The sequence below is a fragment of the Misgurnus anguillicaudatus genome, chromosome 12, assembly GCF_027580225.2.
Source record: "Misgurnus anguillicaudatus chromosome 12, ASM2758022v2, whole genome shotgun sequence".
Lineage (NCBI taxonomy): Eukaryota > Metazoa > Chordata > Actinopteri > Cypriniformes > Cobitidae > Misgurnus > Misgurnus anguillicaudatus.
Window position 1 is genome coordinate 35540352 of NC_073348.2, and position 15981 is coordinate 35556332.

Sequence of the window (15981 nt, forward strand, 5' to 3'; positions counted from 1 at the left end):
TGTTTGGTAACGCTGAGATGAGATGACTAGCCACACTAGCCTGGCTCACGTGCTTCCGCTTAATTTTCATTTCGCTTCAGTACTATGTCTGGGACTGCTGTGTAGAGTTTCGTTTTCTCTTGCAAAAATCTGCAAAATCAGCGAACAGAGGGGGGTGGCTAAGAACTATGATGTTGAGGTTGTGCATCAGTTTGAATTGTAGTTTAGTAATGGCAGCGGAGAAAGATGTGAGAAAAGCTATTCGGTCCGTTGTTGCAAAACTGCCAAATATACAGAAGTTAAAGCCGGAGCAAGAACAAAGTTTGCTAAGTTTTGTTGGTCTGATCATTCGCACTTGTTGTTTCCGGCCGGTTTCGGCACATGATATACGTCACGACCACATGTTAGCAATTGGCTATGGCAGATCCTGAGTGACTCTGGGCAGATCCAATAGTTTTAAACTTCAACAGAGGACCCCCCTTGATGGAAATAACGCTTTGCAATGGAGCGTGGCCAGACTCTCTGTACAAATGAAATGAATGTATGAGAGTCTGGTTGGAGTAGGCTAGAGCCACACAGGTCTCACACAGACCTTTCACGTATTCCTCATGAAAGTAATGCATTATACTAGCTTACAGTTAAACCCTTTAGAATCAAAGAAGGGATAATGTATGTGCTTATATATATATATACCAGGGGTCTCCAACCTTTTTTCATTGGAGAGCTACTTTCTAAAAAATAAAAGTGGTCGAGAGCTACTTGTGTCACGTAATACCTAAATTAGTGTGTTAATACACAACGATCTATTAACTCACTGTGATTTGAACTCTTTCCCTTACCTACAGCATTTTTTTAAAAGTTGCCAGCCAGTGCCATCAGTTTTTTTAATATTTTTCACAAAATTTTAATACCTTGCATTTCTTTCAAAATAAACATACGATACATCAAAATGCAAGTACAGATCCTTTTAAAAAACAACAACAAAAAACGTTCATGTTGTCTTTATTTATACTTTTTGTTACCTCAGATATGGGTAGGATTCTTCCAAAAAAACACATTTTGAATAAAAATATAATTTACTAAAGATCAGATTTAGAAAGATGATCCAAATATACACAGAGTATTTACTGCTTTTTGATTCATATTAGGGATGTGCATGTATGACATTTTTTCATTTCAATTAATCCATATGTCTAAAAACGAGTAATCGATTAACTGAGGCAATGAAAAGGGCGTCATTGTGAAAACAAAAATATTTTTATTAAAAACACTCAAATAAAATTTAATTTTGAAGAAACTATGACAGAAAAATGAATATTAGATTATTAATGAAATAGATGTTTAACAGAAACCTCTAACAGGAAAAGCTGCGTGATGATGTGAAACTTAATAAACACAAACTGATGCGCTTTACATAATGTATGACGCACTCTACATAATATTAAGCCTTGATACAACATAAATGTATTATACAACGTGCATCTGTACAAAATGTAAGACTTAAACTAAGTTATGTACTGGACAGAAAGTTTCCCAGCAAACAATGACCTGGCGGTCCGCCGGCGGTTTTTGGGTGGCACGAAGTCAGCGGCTTGACGCGGTCGGACCACCGTCGGGGCACCTTCGGCAAACCGACCAACGTAAAAAAGCTGTCGGCCTGCTGGCGTTTCTTGGGTGGCAAGCCACCAGCGGCTTGCCCCTGCTGGACCACCGTTGGTACACCAGTGGCAAACTGCTAGGTTTCTACTGAAACTAAGAATTATAAAAATCTTAAGAAAATACATGAAAAACAATATGAGACTGCATATAGGGCTTATTTAACGAAATGCATACATTTTTTTTTATATTTCAGTTTAAAAGAATTTTAAGGATAAAATAAAAAATGAGAGATAGTGTTTAATACAATATAGTCCACGTGCAGGTGTGGTTATTTGGACATTTATAGACAACAAACAAACACGAGTTTGTGATTTCATAATCATTTGAGGAGATTTTAAATTGTTGTTGTGATTATGTCAATGTGTGAATTTGCCATGACGCGTGTGTTGTGCGCGCCGAACACGTGCCCTTTTTGGCTTGTTCGACTTCATGCGGCGCTGCAAGAACCGACAGCTGTACGACGTCAAAGTACCGCGAGAACGATTCGAGAACTCATACGAAGTGTAATTTCGTCTCGCTCTCGCGGCACTTTAACGCCATCCGTCTGTCAGTTCCAGCGGGTCCGCAGGCAGGAAGTCGAACAGCCTTCTTTCTCAATACGGATTACCATCAGGTGGGACTGACGAAGCTCCTCTTTCACGGGTTCCTTTACTGTTTTCAGGTAAGTTTATTCCCTCAAAATACACAAATAATACACAAAACTATTATTGACACGTAACAGAAACGCTTGTGTTGAATATTTACTTCATAGAAATCTTTTTTGTCTTCTGTAAGCATGTGGACGCTTTTCAAAAGTGATAATGTTAGGGTGACTATAGCTTTTGCATTGTTTATTAAGTTTTGGCTTTTTAAAAACCAACTTCGTGTGTTGAAGAGATGATGTGATAGCTTTGTTCAGGTTGTCAATGCATTATTGGAAGTAACTTAGGCTAATTTGTTTAGCCTAAAATATGCAATGTACTGCACAGTTAAACGGTGAAAAAACTTTCATATAGCGTGAGTATTTGGTGAAAGTAGTACAAACACATGTTTTATCGTAAACATATATATATACAAAAAGTTGTTATTTTATTTTAGGAGTGACCAAAATAACCTCTATAATAGAAGAAAAGCTGAAAGATTTCAAAATTTTCTGAAGGGAGCCACAGACAGATGTAAACTCAGGCAGGTTGAGAGCATATTTACTCACTTTTTTCACAACATATTACCATGCATCTTGTCATTTTTCTGCGTTTATTGCAGTTATTCTAGGAAGATTTTAACATCCAAACGTGAGTGGCACCATATGAGCAATATTAAATGAACAAGTAAACCTAAAAACATAGATTTTGTTATATTTTGTATACTTTAATTTTCTTTTCAGTGTTTCACATCCTTTTAATCAATATTGATTGCTTTGTGACAAATTGCATATTATGTTTGTAGATTTTCCATGCTGATATCCGTGCAGCAGAATTGAAGCAGACCTGTCAGAAAACATCTCTAAGGTGCTATGAATCTCATAACTAGTAAGTACAACCTTAAACTAATACATTGCTGTTTACAGGTTTAAGGTTGTGGTTTATTTATAAAGTGCATCCAATTTCATTGGTAAAAAACAATGTTATTTTGTGTATTTGGTATAATATGCAATGTGTTTGCGTGGTGTACGGTTAAAAACACATACATTTTTATAGCTTTAGATTTCCTCCCTTCCTCAAACGCATTGATTTTATACAGAACTCATCGATCTGAAATGCGCTGTGTCCCTGATTGGCCAGCTAATATGTACGTTGTGATTGGCCTGAATATGTCTGACGTCAGCCGGAAATGTGACGCTCCTGTTTGAAAGATTCGGTCACAATGCAATGCTGACAGGAGTTCATTTGTAGGCTATGAGTAAAAGTGGGAGCAATTATACAGACAGCGCATTATTTGAAAACCACGCCCACCGGGGGAAAACAATCCAACCATCTCCATTTACTTTATATTGCATTTCTGGCTTATAACCAAAAAACAAAACAATGCCTGAAAGCTGCTGCGTGACAGAGTCTACAGCTAACACGCTGAAAAACCCAGAAATAAGTTTTTAGTACCAAGCTATAAAACTCAGCCTTTAAGGAGACAAAAGTGGATTGCTGATTATGTTTCCCTACAGTGGGCAACTGGGCATAGTTCTAATTATAGTAGTACTATGACAAGTTGCCTGTATCCAGTTTTGTGTCTTTGAAACACTAGTTTTTTTTTGTGTCAACAGCTTATAAAATCTTATTTCTGGGTTTTTGGCTTGTTAGCTCAAGCCTGGTCCAACCAGACTCTCGTACATTCATTTCATTTGTACAGGGAGTCTGGCCACGCTCCATTGCAAAGTGTTACTTCCGTTAAGGAGGGTCTTCTGTTGAAGTACGACCTCTGTTCGCTGATTGGTCCTGCAGATTTTTGCAGGAGAAAACGAAACTCTACACAGCAGTCCCAGACATTGTACTGAAGCGAAATGAAAATTAAGCGGAAGCACGTAGGAGGGCGGAGTCAGGCTATGTTAGCTCCACACCCTGTCACACAGCAGCTTTTAGGCATTGTTGTGGTATTTGTTATAAGCCAGAAATGACATGGAGGTTCAGGCAGCCTCACGCAATCAAAGTCATTGTTACTCATTGTTTACGCATATCGTTAACATGTACTAATACATACTTACACACCAAAGTAAATGTAAAATCATTAGTCGGACCATAATTGTACTTTAACAAAATACAATAAAAAGGCAAGGCTTTTTCAGATTTTACTCCTAAATTCTCCCATGCAGTCTAAATCCTCTTCTAAGACAAGCATTCACATACACAAATACATCTTATGACCTTGTTCTTCAGTAATTAAATAATAAAATGCGCAAATGAGGTTTTGCTTGAAATAATATGAACAGCAGCAATCCTAATCCTTCTCATTTTGCTTTTCTGTTTTTGTCCATCAGGATACACATCATAAGATAACTAGAGCTTACGGCTCTGTTTAGATTCAGCCTCACTTGTGAAGACTTCAGATGACGTAAACACTCACAAAGACATTATATGATGGCATCTATAGATGGACATACACAACTGCCAAATGTAACATATTGTAATTACTGCACCAAAGCGCAACCCTACAGATTTTCAACCCACTTAATATTGTTACAAATACAATATATGTTTATATTTGAAAAAATATTCTTTAGCTAATTTTACTGATTTGTTTCCATTTATTTGTCCACAATACTCTGCCAAAATGATGTTTTGCATCATCCAAATATTGTTAATGTACATTTTACAGACATTGTAACAACACAAAGTGGGTTGAAAAAGTTTCTTCTTCTAAGTGCAGTAACTACGCAAACACTAAAACCGAGAAAAAAGTTCTTAAAGTGTTTTACACCAGCCAGTCAAACTTGTTACTGCAATTTTGGCAAACACATTTCTCTGATGGGACAAAATTAAACCAGGAGACTTTGTCACAAGACAACAGATCTCACAAAGCCCATTTCAACCTTTACCTCAATTTTGACCAAATGCATAGTTACTGCGCTTTGGCTTTGTTGGGCAGTATAGTAGTATTATAGTAATGCTGGAGTGAAACCATGCTAACCATATATTTTTAAATCATGGTAATGTTTGTGGTTACTAAAATGTAGTACTATAAACCTATGCTGTTGTAAGAGAATGTTTATTCTTTATTATTGTTGTGAAACCATGGTTGATTTTATATTTACCGTGTGTTACTGCAAATGATGGTAAAATCATGGATAACTTTGCATGGGTACAGAAAGGTGTAAACTGGTTGTTTTTATTTGGAAGTCATGTTGGTTTTAATGCATGTGATAAATGTATATGCATTTGAATATTTATTCTGTTTACTGACAATAATAAATTTGCAGTTGCTGATGTAAATTGTTTATTATTGTGTTGAAAGACATTTGGTTAGCGTGATTAAACAATTATGAACCACGGACCGACCGGGCAGCTAGCAACCATTACCGGTATAAACCAGCGGACCTTTGCGGCTGCCGCTGGTGGTCCGCTGGAAAAACGATGGGTAAAACTCCGGCGAGCCGCTGGCGGCATCCGCCGGCGGACCGCCGCTCGTCCGCTGGCCTTGTGTTAGCTGGGGCAGCGGTCCAACAGCGGACCTCCGCCCTCTGCGGCTGCCGCTGGTGGTCCGATGGAAAAACGATGGGCAAAACTCCGGCGAGCCGCTGGCGGCATCCGCCGGTGGACCGCCGCTGGTCCGCTGGCCTTATGTTATCTGAGGCAGCGGTCCGACAGCGGACCTCCGTCGAAAAAGTAGCGGCTGCCGCTGGTGGTCCGCTGGAAAAACGATGGGCAAAACTCCGGCGAGCCGCTGACGGCATCCGCCAGTGGACCGCCAACTTTGCCGCTGGTGGTCCGCCGGTGGACCGCTGACCTTATGTTTGCTGCGTTAACTCCTGTTTTGGATGCGCATCATCAACATGCTTTTAGACACGTCCAGTCAAAGCACAAGCTTGATAATATTAAGCAGCCTTAAGTCTTTTGATATCATTTTAGCGATTAACGTTAGCTGTATCATGTCATCCTCTCACCTGTTCTCAGTCAAGATGTAATGCTCGTATGGCACTCTGGTATTCCCAGATAGCAAAAGATAGCAATGAGTCGGCGGACCACCGGCGGTGCTCTGGCGACAGTAGAAGCGTCATAAAGGCGTAATCGCAAACACGTCTGACGGCGGTCCGCCGGCGGCAGCCGCTTTTTAAAAGCGGCAGCCGGCTGTCTACCGCCTTCAATCCGCGGCTGGCCCGCCGGCCAACCGCCGTTCGGCCGCCTTTATATTGAAGGCGGCTCTTTCGCGGCCCGTCGGAGGCAAACGCTATTTTCGAGCGATTTGCCGCCGCTTATTGTATATATATAATATTTATATAGGCTATTTCTAGTATGCAGTTTATCAAAAATAATGATTGATCAAATCAGACAAATTCTCATTTGGAGTTTTTATTCCACATTTCAAAGTACATTAACAGTCATTGAAAATAAGATGTGTAAGAGCACTAAAATATAAATAACTGAAAAATAAAAAAGTACTAAAGAACATACAGGTTTTCAAATAAATTCTAGTTTAAAAAAAAACATTACAAGCAAATTAGAACATTTACAACAATTGTTAATAATTTAGAGGTTAGCTCTAAGATGAAAATAATTAGGCTACCAGTAAACATTATATTAAGTAATGAGGATATTTGGTACCAAAGAATGGCCAGCATACCAAATAATAGTCATTTCTAACAATAGGATAAGTGTTAATCATTTAGAGTAAAGCTCTGGACTAGAATAGACTATTATAATGGCATTGCTGACCTGGGACACAATATTTTTACTTTGCTGCAATATGATCTGTCTCTAAGTTGTGAATGAAAAATGAACAGATACTTTATTGATCCTCAATGGGAAATTCAAGGTCCCAGTAGCTTATAACACAACACACATCAACATAAACAGAATGATTAAAAAAAAAACAAATCCACATGACTAAAAAAAAAACAGTTAAAGACATTAAAAAAGATCCACATGAATGTAATGTATAAGCATGAGGCGCTTATGATCAGTACTTTATCTCGTGCATCTGTATTAAGGACAAACCTTCTCGCCATTCCATATCTTTCCGAGGAGCTGCCATCAAGGCAGGGTCCCAAGGAATTTGGAAAAAAAGAAAAGTAATTTTCACAGTGAAGTGTGGATTGGTTGAGTGTACTGTCACACTTCAGGCTTCTTGATGTTACTGACTGCAGGATAAAGAAAGGGTTCCAGTTGTCAGTGATGCTGAGGTGTCAGTAGTCAGCCTCGGTTTAAGGGGTCAGCTGTGGGTCCCTCTCAGCTGTGTGCCGCCTTTATCCGCCTTCACGGTCAGATGCTCCTTTCAGGTTACGCGTAACATTAACCTGGACAGCCCCATCAGTGGCATCCTGGGTTGCCGGGTTCTTTCGGATGGCTCCTGTAGAAAATACAGAACTGTCATTCCATTTGAATAACATAAGGCCATACACATCTACTTAAATATAAAAATCTAACTTACTTTGAACAATGGTCTTCAGAAACAGGTCTCTAAAACATGCTTGATTCCCTACACCAGTCCAGGTTGTATTAATTGAAAGGTGATTAGAGAAGATACTCTAAAGCTGAAAATTCAAAAAAAGTGTTACAAATTACATTTCTCAGAATTTTCTCATACATAAATGTGAGACAGGCTGTGGATTCAGACTGTATATGCAGTGTACAAACTTAATTTTACTTTTAGATTACCCTACGGCAAAATTAGCACACTTACAAATTGTTCCTGGAGCATTTTATCCTGCCTCAAAGTGTTGTCAAGCAACATTAAAAGTAAGCCGCTGTCATCCGAAGCTACAAAACGAAAGGCATATGGTAATTTTGGACCTACATCACAGACAAAAAAAAGTAAAATTTAAGAAAGAATACATGTTCTTACCTGCTCGTTCACTACGTTCCCTCGGGGCTTGGTTCTTCTCCCTCACACTGCAAAAAATGATTGTCTTACCTAGTTTTTTTGTCTTGTTTTCTAATATGAAAATCTAAAAATTCTCAAATTGAGACACATTGACTGGTTAACCAAGTGGCTTAAGATATTAAGTCTTGCTACTGAAATAAATGATAAAAATCAAGAGTTTTTCTTTTTACTTAAAACAAGTCAAAATATCTGCCAATGCAGTAAGAAAAATAAACTCAATTTAAGTTGATTAAGTTAAGAACTGGAATTTAGTTTATTTTTCTTACTGCACAGGCAATTTTTTTACTTGTTTTAAGTAACAAAAAACTCCAGATTTTCATCATTTATTTCAACAAACAAAACTTAATATCCCAAGCCACTTGCCTACAAAGTCAGTGTCTCAATTTAAGAATTTTCAGATACCCATATTAGAAAACAAGACAAAAGAAAACCAAGCAAGACTTTCATTTTTTGCAGTGCAGGGCTTGGTTTTCATTCTGGAGCCTCTAGAAATCTACATTATATAAAAAAAAACAACTAAAAGCACTATTTTAAATATTGTTAAAACACTGCACACTAAGACACAGGCCTAATATACCTTGATAGCTGAAAACTTCATGCTGTGCACGAGATGCTGTGCTCTGGGCAAGCTATCTGCAAGAAAATATGAATAAAACTACATTGTTAATACAACTTCAGTTACTGGATAAGCAGCATAGAGCAAACATAGTCTTACTAACAACTTTTAAATAAAAAATAAAAGAACTAGAACTTTGCTTAACCTCCGTGTGTACTATAACAAAGGCAAAACAGCATGTGTTTGCTTACACTTGCTAGCCACTTTAGCTAGGGGAGCATACTTGTTCAGACAAACAAAGTAATTTAAACAACTTCTATACATGAACATAATTGCGTTACACAAAAATGAAACATGTACTTACTTAAACGATCGTAATTGATGACTTTTGTCTTAAATCTGTATCTTGATCCTCTCTTCAAACACTGAAATGTGTGACGCCGAGTGCTCTCTGGGAGGACACGTTATCTTCCGGTTTACAATTCTTCCGTCTTTTTTAAGTGCTGCCCCTGTCGACCGGTGGCGGTACTTCACTGTTTGTGCTTTAACACTTTCTTTTTTGTCTCAATTAATTTGTACAGGTCGCAATCGCAAAATAATCCTTGTACATGTAAAAGGTAAAAAAAAATTAAATCGATGTTGGAAAATAATGAAAGACATAAAGGAAATTTCCAGTCAAGTGCATAAATCATAGACATGTACAAATGTTCACCTAAGTGATAAAATAATTCGATATATTTCACATATATTACTGTATAATCGCTTCAGAGTTTAAAAGTAATTTAAATGTAATTTCCTAAAACTTCAAGAATCTGTTATAAACCCTAGGGCTTTAGATGCATGTGAAACATGCTTGAACTCAGGGTGTAAAAAAGGAAACTAACTTAAAACACATTCGTATAAACATAACTTACATATCTTTGCTTTGGAGCAAAACAACTATCCTATTTGATATAATTCACATATATAGGCTATTATGATTTTATAACCGCTCAAATGTGAAAGTTAAAATGCTGTCAGTACTTTAACTCCAATGGCCAATGTTGATTTTGAGAAGATTTCAAAGCGGCTTGCCGCCAGCCTGCCGCGGTCTATTAGACGGAGGCAACCGCCAGAGAAAATTAAGCAGTCGGGCCGCCGGCTGCATGCTGGCGGCAAATCGCAAGAGAGGGGAGTGACGTATTCGGCGGCAAACGTTTCATCCCCGCCAGCGGGACGCACCTATAGCCGACAGCTTAGGGCTGGCGGCAAAAAGAAGTCCTGCGGATATTTTTTGCTATCTGGGTTATTTCTTGACATTTGATGTTTAAATATGAGATGATAACCCATTGAACTTGTGACGATGACTGTATTTTCGTTTTACCAAAAGTGAATCCGAAAACCACGGCATCCTTTTTAAACATAGTGCCTCGATTCGAGGTGTGTTCGATTTAAAGCGTCGCGCGCATCGGCCGGTTGCCGTGGCGTGGGCTTCACAGGGTTGCGCTAATGGATCGGCCGGTTGCCGCCGCGCGGATGCGCGGACTTCTGTTTGTTTTCGGATCAAACATGTTAAATTACTGATGTCATATGATACGCCGGTCTACAACACGACGTCAAATATGCACCCAATTTTTAGTACCACAGGCGATTTTAACACTAACCGGACATCCAAATGCGCTATAACCACAGAAAATAAATAAATTAATAAACCCACGAGCGAGCTACCTGCAATTAAGACACGAGCTACCAGTAGCTCGCGAGCGACGTGTTGGAGACCCCTGATATATACAGTATATATATATATATATATATATATATATGATATGTGCTTAGGGGATTGTGAATGACTGTTAATTGTGGGGCGCAGTGTTGCTGGTAGTGGGCTGCAGTGTGCTGGAGAGAGAGATTGTTTTTGTGCGTTAGTAAAATAAAGCCAGAAATGTTCATCAAGTTGTCTAGTCTGTATGATGACAGAATAATATATAATTAAAAAAAAATCATGAGACCTTTTAAGTTTTTGTGATTATTTTGCAGTGAAATAACAAATTACAAATAACAAAAATGAGTTAAATGAGTACATGTGTAAACACACAATTTCCTAAATGTTTTTAACAGTGAGTTACTACTATTTAATTGTGCGGAGGTTATCAACTTTAAAAGAAACATCACCTTTACAAAGGTGATATATATATATATATATATATAAGGATATATATGAAGAGGTTTGTTGCAAATTTGAATTTTTCAGAAATCTTGTTTTTTGGTTGCATTCCAATTAAAATCAATTCAACTGCAGTTGGTTTGTTTTGATTTAAACCTTCATAACTTAAAAAAATACATCTAAGTAGCTCCATAAAACAAAATAATAACATGATAACATAATAATAAACATGTTTTGACAAAAATGTAAAAAAAGGATTTATCTTGTTTTGCAAAGAAACTCTTCATATGTAAAGATGATGCCATTGATTAGTTATTGTCAAACTTTAAGTGCGTGTTTCTGCTGTATCTCATATCACACTCACGTGCACGCACTGTGAGAGATACCTTAACTCTCAACACAACCATGATTACAACACATGAGAAAACTAAAACGATATGAAATAAACCTAAGCACATGTTGTATTGCATCAGTAAGAAAATTTGCATGAAAATATTTTATAGAAATGGTTTCATAAACGCTTTATAATAAATAAGCAGTTTCTGAACCAGTGTACAAACCCATAATGTACGATGTATATGCTTTTTAATTAAAAACAATCATTACTAAGTCATTAAGTCATTGCTGAAGCAGATTTGCATAATTATATTGCATAACCATAAATATTTCATTTAAAACAGTATATAAAAATAACTGAATTAAGAACCCTTTTTCCAGGACAGAATGATTTCAGAAGCAAAGGGTTCTTCAGTAAATTATGGTTCTAAAAAGAACCTTTTACACTATTTGAGAACCTTTCAAGAACTAAATTTTTTAGAGTTAAATCAAAATAAGAGCGAATCAGGAAAAACAAGTAAATGCTGAATGCTAGTTCAGCAGAAAACAGAAATTCAACAGTGCAATCTGCAAAATAAGCATCAATCTGCTGGGTTTGTGCTTTAATGGTTTAAAAATAAAACACAAACTGTCCTGAAAAGATGAACTATAAATGCTGATCCACAAGAATATTAACTCGAGAGGATTCTGGCCTGAAAATTTTAAGAGTTAAAATGTGTTTAACTGACTTTCTAAACCAGGAGTAAAATAAAGCATACACAAGAGGATTTACACCTGAGTTACAATACACAGTCCAAATCATGGTGCTTATGACAGATATTGGGACTTTTGTACTTGTTGGTAGAGTAAATATATACACTGGCAACCAGCAAAGCAGATGAATGACAACAATGATTCCTAATGTCAGAGCAGCTTTGCTCTCAGACTTTCTCTTTACTGAACCTTCTGTTAGATGTTTTCCTCTGTTCACCAGAGAGTTTATAACTTTCACTTGCTGTTTTACAACATAAAATATCCTCAAATACATAGTGATTAGGACAATACAAGGCAAAACGATGGACACCATTTGGTCAGCAATCCTCCATGCAAAACTATAAACAAATGTACACTCTCCATAACACCCATCTGTGCTGTGTGAACTGTTAAAAAAATTGTTGCTAGTTACAAGAGCAGTATTATATGCTGTGGAGTAAAACCAGCAGAGACAGATGATCATTAAAGTTTTAGTCCTTGTAACTGTGCGTTCATACTGTAAAGGGTAATACACAGCAACAAAACGGTCAACAGCAATGACTACAAGATTATAAATAATTGTTGAGAGAAGCAGTCCCATAATTATTAGAAACAGTCCACAAAAATTTGTTCCAAAGTACCAGCATGTCTCAATCAGTTTGATGGCCTCTACAGGTATCACAATAAGTCCTACAAGCAAGTCAGCCACAGCCAGAGAGAGAATGAGCATGTTGGTTGGAGTGTGAAGCTTCTTGAAGTGACAAATGGAGATGATCACCAGCAGATTCAGAAACACAGTCCATACTGACAGCAATGAAAAAAACACATACATGATATTGTATTCATGTGTGGAGCGTTTTGTCTTGATGCATGATGAGTTAATGGCAGGAAAGCAGTATTGAGTCTCATGATCTTCTGTTTCATAGGCCATGAGTAAAGTCTCCTCCCGTTAATAGTTTGATCTGATCTGATTCTCTTTACTGTTCCTTCATTTATACAGCATCTGAATCAAACTGACCAACCCATTCACCACCCACTATGATGCTGCATAATGACTTTTTTTCTCTTTAATTTCGATTCAGTTCTTCTGGCATTCCCTAAATTTTCAGTCATTTGCTTCACTACACCAAAAGCTGCGATGAGCATGTTCTGCATGCAGATATTATGGTCCTACTGGCGAAGGATGTGGTAGAGCTGGTCCCTGTAGATGTAATGAGGTCAGGGTTTAACAGCTCTTACTTCATAATATCCAAGAAAAGTGGCAGGTTGCAACGGATCTTGGACTTGCATTCGCTGAACCAAGCAGTATACAAGATGCCATTCAAAATGTTGACGGCCAAAAGCATAATTCAATGCATTCGTCCACAAGATTGGTTTGCAGCCATAGACCTGAAGGACGCATACTGTCATGTCTCGTTTCCCCCCTGACACAGGCCGTTTCTCTGCTTTGCATTTGAGGGACGGGCATAAAATACAAAGTTTTACATTAGGCTGTCTCTCTCTCCCTGTGTCTTCACGAAAGTTGGTGGGCGGCTTTAAAACCCCTGAGAGAGAGAGTGGTGTTTGCATATTGGCTTATCTCGACGACTGGTTCATAATAGCACAGTCTTGACAGATGCTTTTCGAACACAGAGATTTAGTGCTCAAGCAGCTCGCTCATCTGGGTCTTTGAGTCAACTGTGAGAAGGCCAAACTCTGTCCCATGCAGAGGATCTCTTTACTCGGTCGAAGTCGGTGACATCTGCGTTCCTCTCCTTCCTTGGCTTTGTTTTGTCCTCTGGCTCTACATGGCTGACATGTGTGACATAGACAGAATCCCATTTCTCAACCAATGTCCCAGAGGGGGGTCATTGGCGATTGTCACCCATAAATTCAAAAAGAGAGCAGTTTCCCCTTCCTTCTCCAGGTCCATGGAGGTTTCCGAGGGCCATGGGCAGCGCAGAGCTGACCCGTCCTACCTTTCCTCTGTCGCCACAGGACATGTCTGCACGTGTACCACTTACCTCCGCCCCCTTCACGCAGTCTTAGAGCACACCTCGGCAGGCACCACTGCTCTGCTGTTTGCACCAATGGAGTACCTCTGTGGTGCCTTTAGTTCCTCTTGTGCGGTCTCTGAGAGTCTAGTAAGAGCTTCCCAAGTCCGTCACGCTGGCTCCTTCGCTCCACCAGACTCGGCTATGCGAATCAAATTGCCCGGCGCCCCCCCAAATCTCTGTCATCCAATTCACCTCTGTGAAAGCTGCAGATGCCCACGTTTTACAGCCCTTACTTCATAGTACCCAAGAAAGGAAGTGGGTTACAACAGATCTTGGATTTGCAAATTTTTGAATGCATCAGAGATTGATTTGCAGCGATCAACCTAAAGGATGTTTACTTTCATGTCTTGATTATTCCCTGACACAGGCCTTTTCTCTGCTTTGCGTTCGAGGGACAGGGATATCAGTGCAAAGTTTTACCCCTCTGGCTTTTCCTGTCTCTCTCTTTTATGTGTCTTTATAAAAGTCACGGAGGCAGCTCTGTTCCCATCAGAGAACAGGGTATTCACATTCTCAACTATCTCGATGACTGGCTCATCATAGCACATGCAGAGGATCTCTTATTTCGATATGGTTTTGGAATCGGTCTACCAGATGGCACACATCACATAGAATCCTTTACAGTTAATGATGAACTGCTGCATTCATTAGAATGCAGGACAGGTGTCCCACTGAAATTATTTCAGAGGCTCCTGGAGAATATAGCGGTAGTGGTGACGCTGTTCGTGCTGCTTCATGTTAGACCGCTTCAGCACCGGCTTCACAGCCGAGTCCCAAGATGGACCGGGTTGGAGATGGCACAACATAAGCCTCCAACCTGGAGCCAAACTCTGGTACTGTGGTCAGACCCTTCATTTCTTTGGGTGAGTGTGCCCTTTAGAACAGGTCTCCAGGCATGCTGTGATATTCACAAATACCTCCACCATGTGATGGGATGTAATGAACAATGAGCATTCAGTTTCAGGAGTTTGGACAGAACCCCAGCTGCATTGGCATAACAATTGCCTCAAGTTGTGGACAGTGTATTCTGTTCTCAGCAACATGATCTCACAAAGTTCCGTGGGATAGTCACGGAATTTTGTGCTCATTTTTCCGTGACATTCTCACGGATCTCCGCATATTTCCGTGGCCCTGCCACGGACTTTCTTTTCCGTGGCATTCTCACGGATTGGTTACTCAACTGTTTTTCCCTATTTTCAAACCATTGTCGCTTCGGTTTAGGGTTAGATTTGGTGCTTGCGTTACTTTGTCACTGTAAGTATTGGTTTATACAATTTTTTCTGATGTATTCTTTTATATTTTCTAAACTTTAATCAATTGTCACCTGGCATTGGGGTTAGAGTTGGGTTTGGGTAGGGATGTCATTTTATGTAAATCTAACCCTAAACCGAAGCGACAATGGTAAGAAAATAGGACAAAACAGTTGAGTAACCAATCCGTAAGAATGCCACGGAAAAGAAAGTCCGTGGCAGGGCCACGGAAATATGCGGAGATCCGTGAGAATGTCACGGAAAAATTAGCACAAAATTCCGTGACTATGCCACGGAAATTCGTGAGATCAGGTTGGTTCTCAACCACCTCAAAAGCAAGTTACGGGGCAAAGATGTTGTAGTCCATATAGACAATACTGCCACCGTTGTGTACATTAACCGGCAGGTTAGTCTCTGCTCCAGCCGCATGTCGCAACTCAACCCGCCATCTCCTTTTGTGGAATTAGAAGCATCTGAGGTTGCTTCAAGCCATTTGCTGTGTGGCCGACAAGCTCTCTCAGGCAGTGCATCTGGGTGAGTGATGAGCTGATCTGGAGATGGTTTGGGATCTGTTTGCATCTCCAGAGACCTCTCACTGCCCTCTTTTTTCAGTCTGACATTGATCTTGGGATGCCAATTTGCATGCTGTGATCATCTCAGATTTCCATCACCTTCTAACTGTAATCATCATTAGGTGAACAGTAAGGCTAAGCATCAGGCTGAACCAGAGGTTTTATAAGTTGCGCCACCTGATGGATAATTGCGGCATTACGAATTGCCGGA

The 15981-nt window shown here is 39.2% G+C and overlaps 2 long non-coding RNA genes and 1 pseudogene across 3 annotated transcripts; 1 reads left to right on the top strand and 2 right to left on the bottom strand.

Annotated features, from left to right (window-relative positions):
* The first annotated feature begins 2202 nt into the window (after positions 1-2202).
* LOC129447665 (uncharacterized) lies at positions 2203-5537 on the top strand. The gene is made up of 3 exons (XR_012372645.1): positions 2203-2299; positions 3064-3146; positions 4586-5537. It is a non-coding gene; the product is annotated as an uncharacterized lncRNA (long non-coding RNA).
* A 1128-nt stretch (positions 5538-6665) lies between these two features.
* Positions 6666-9992, bottom strand: LOC129428679 (uncharacterized). 2 transcript variants are annotated; one of them, XR_012372644.1, is made up of 6 exons: positions 9062-9992; positions 8723-8774; positions 8107-8638; positions 7945-8021; positions 7693-7795; positions 6666-7611 (listed from the first exon to the last, which is right to left on the bottom strand). It is a non-coding gene; the product is annotated as an uncharacterized lncRNA (long non-coding RNA). The 2 variants fall into 2 exon arrangements; XR_008639029.2 differs by having other exon boundaries at positions 6670-7611; positions 8723-8778; positions 9066-9990.
* Positions 9993-11826: 1834 nt separating this feature from the next.
* Positions 11827-12904, bottom strand: LOC129446154 (trace amine-associated receptor 13c-like; annotated as a pseudogene).
* Positions 12905-15981: the final 3077 nt, after the last annotated feature.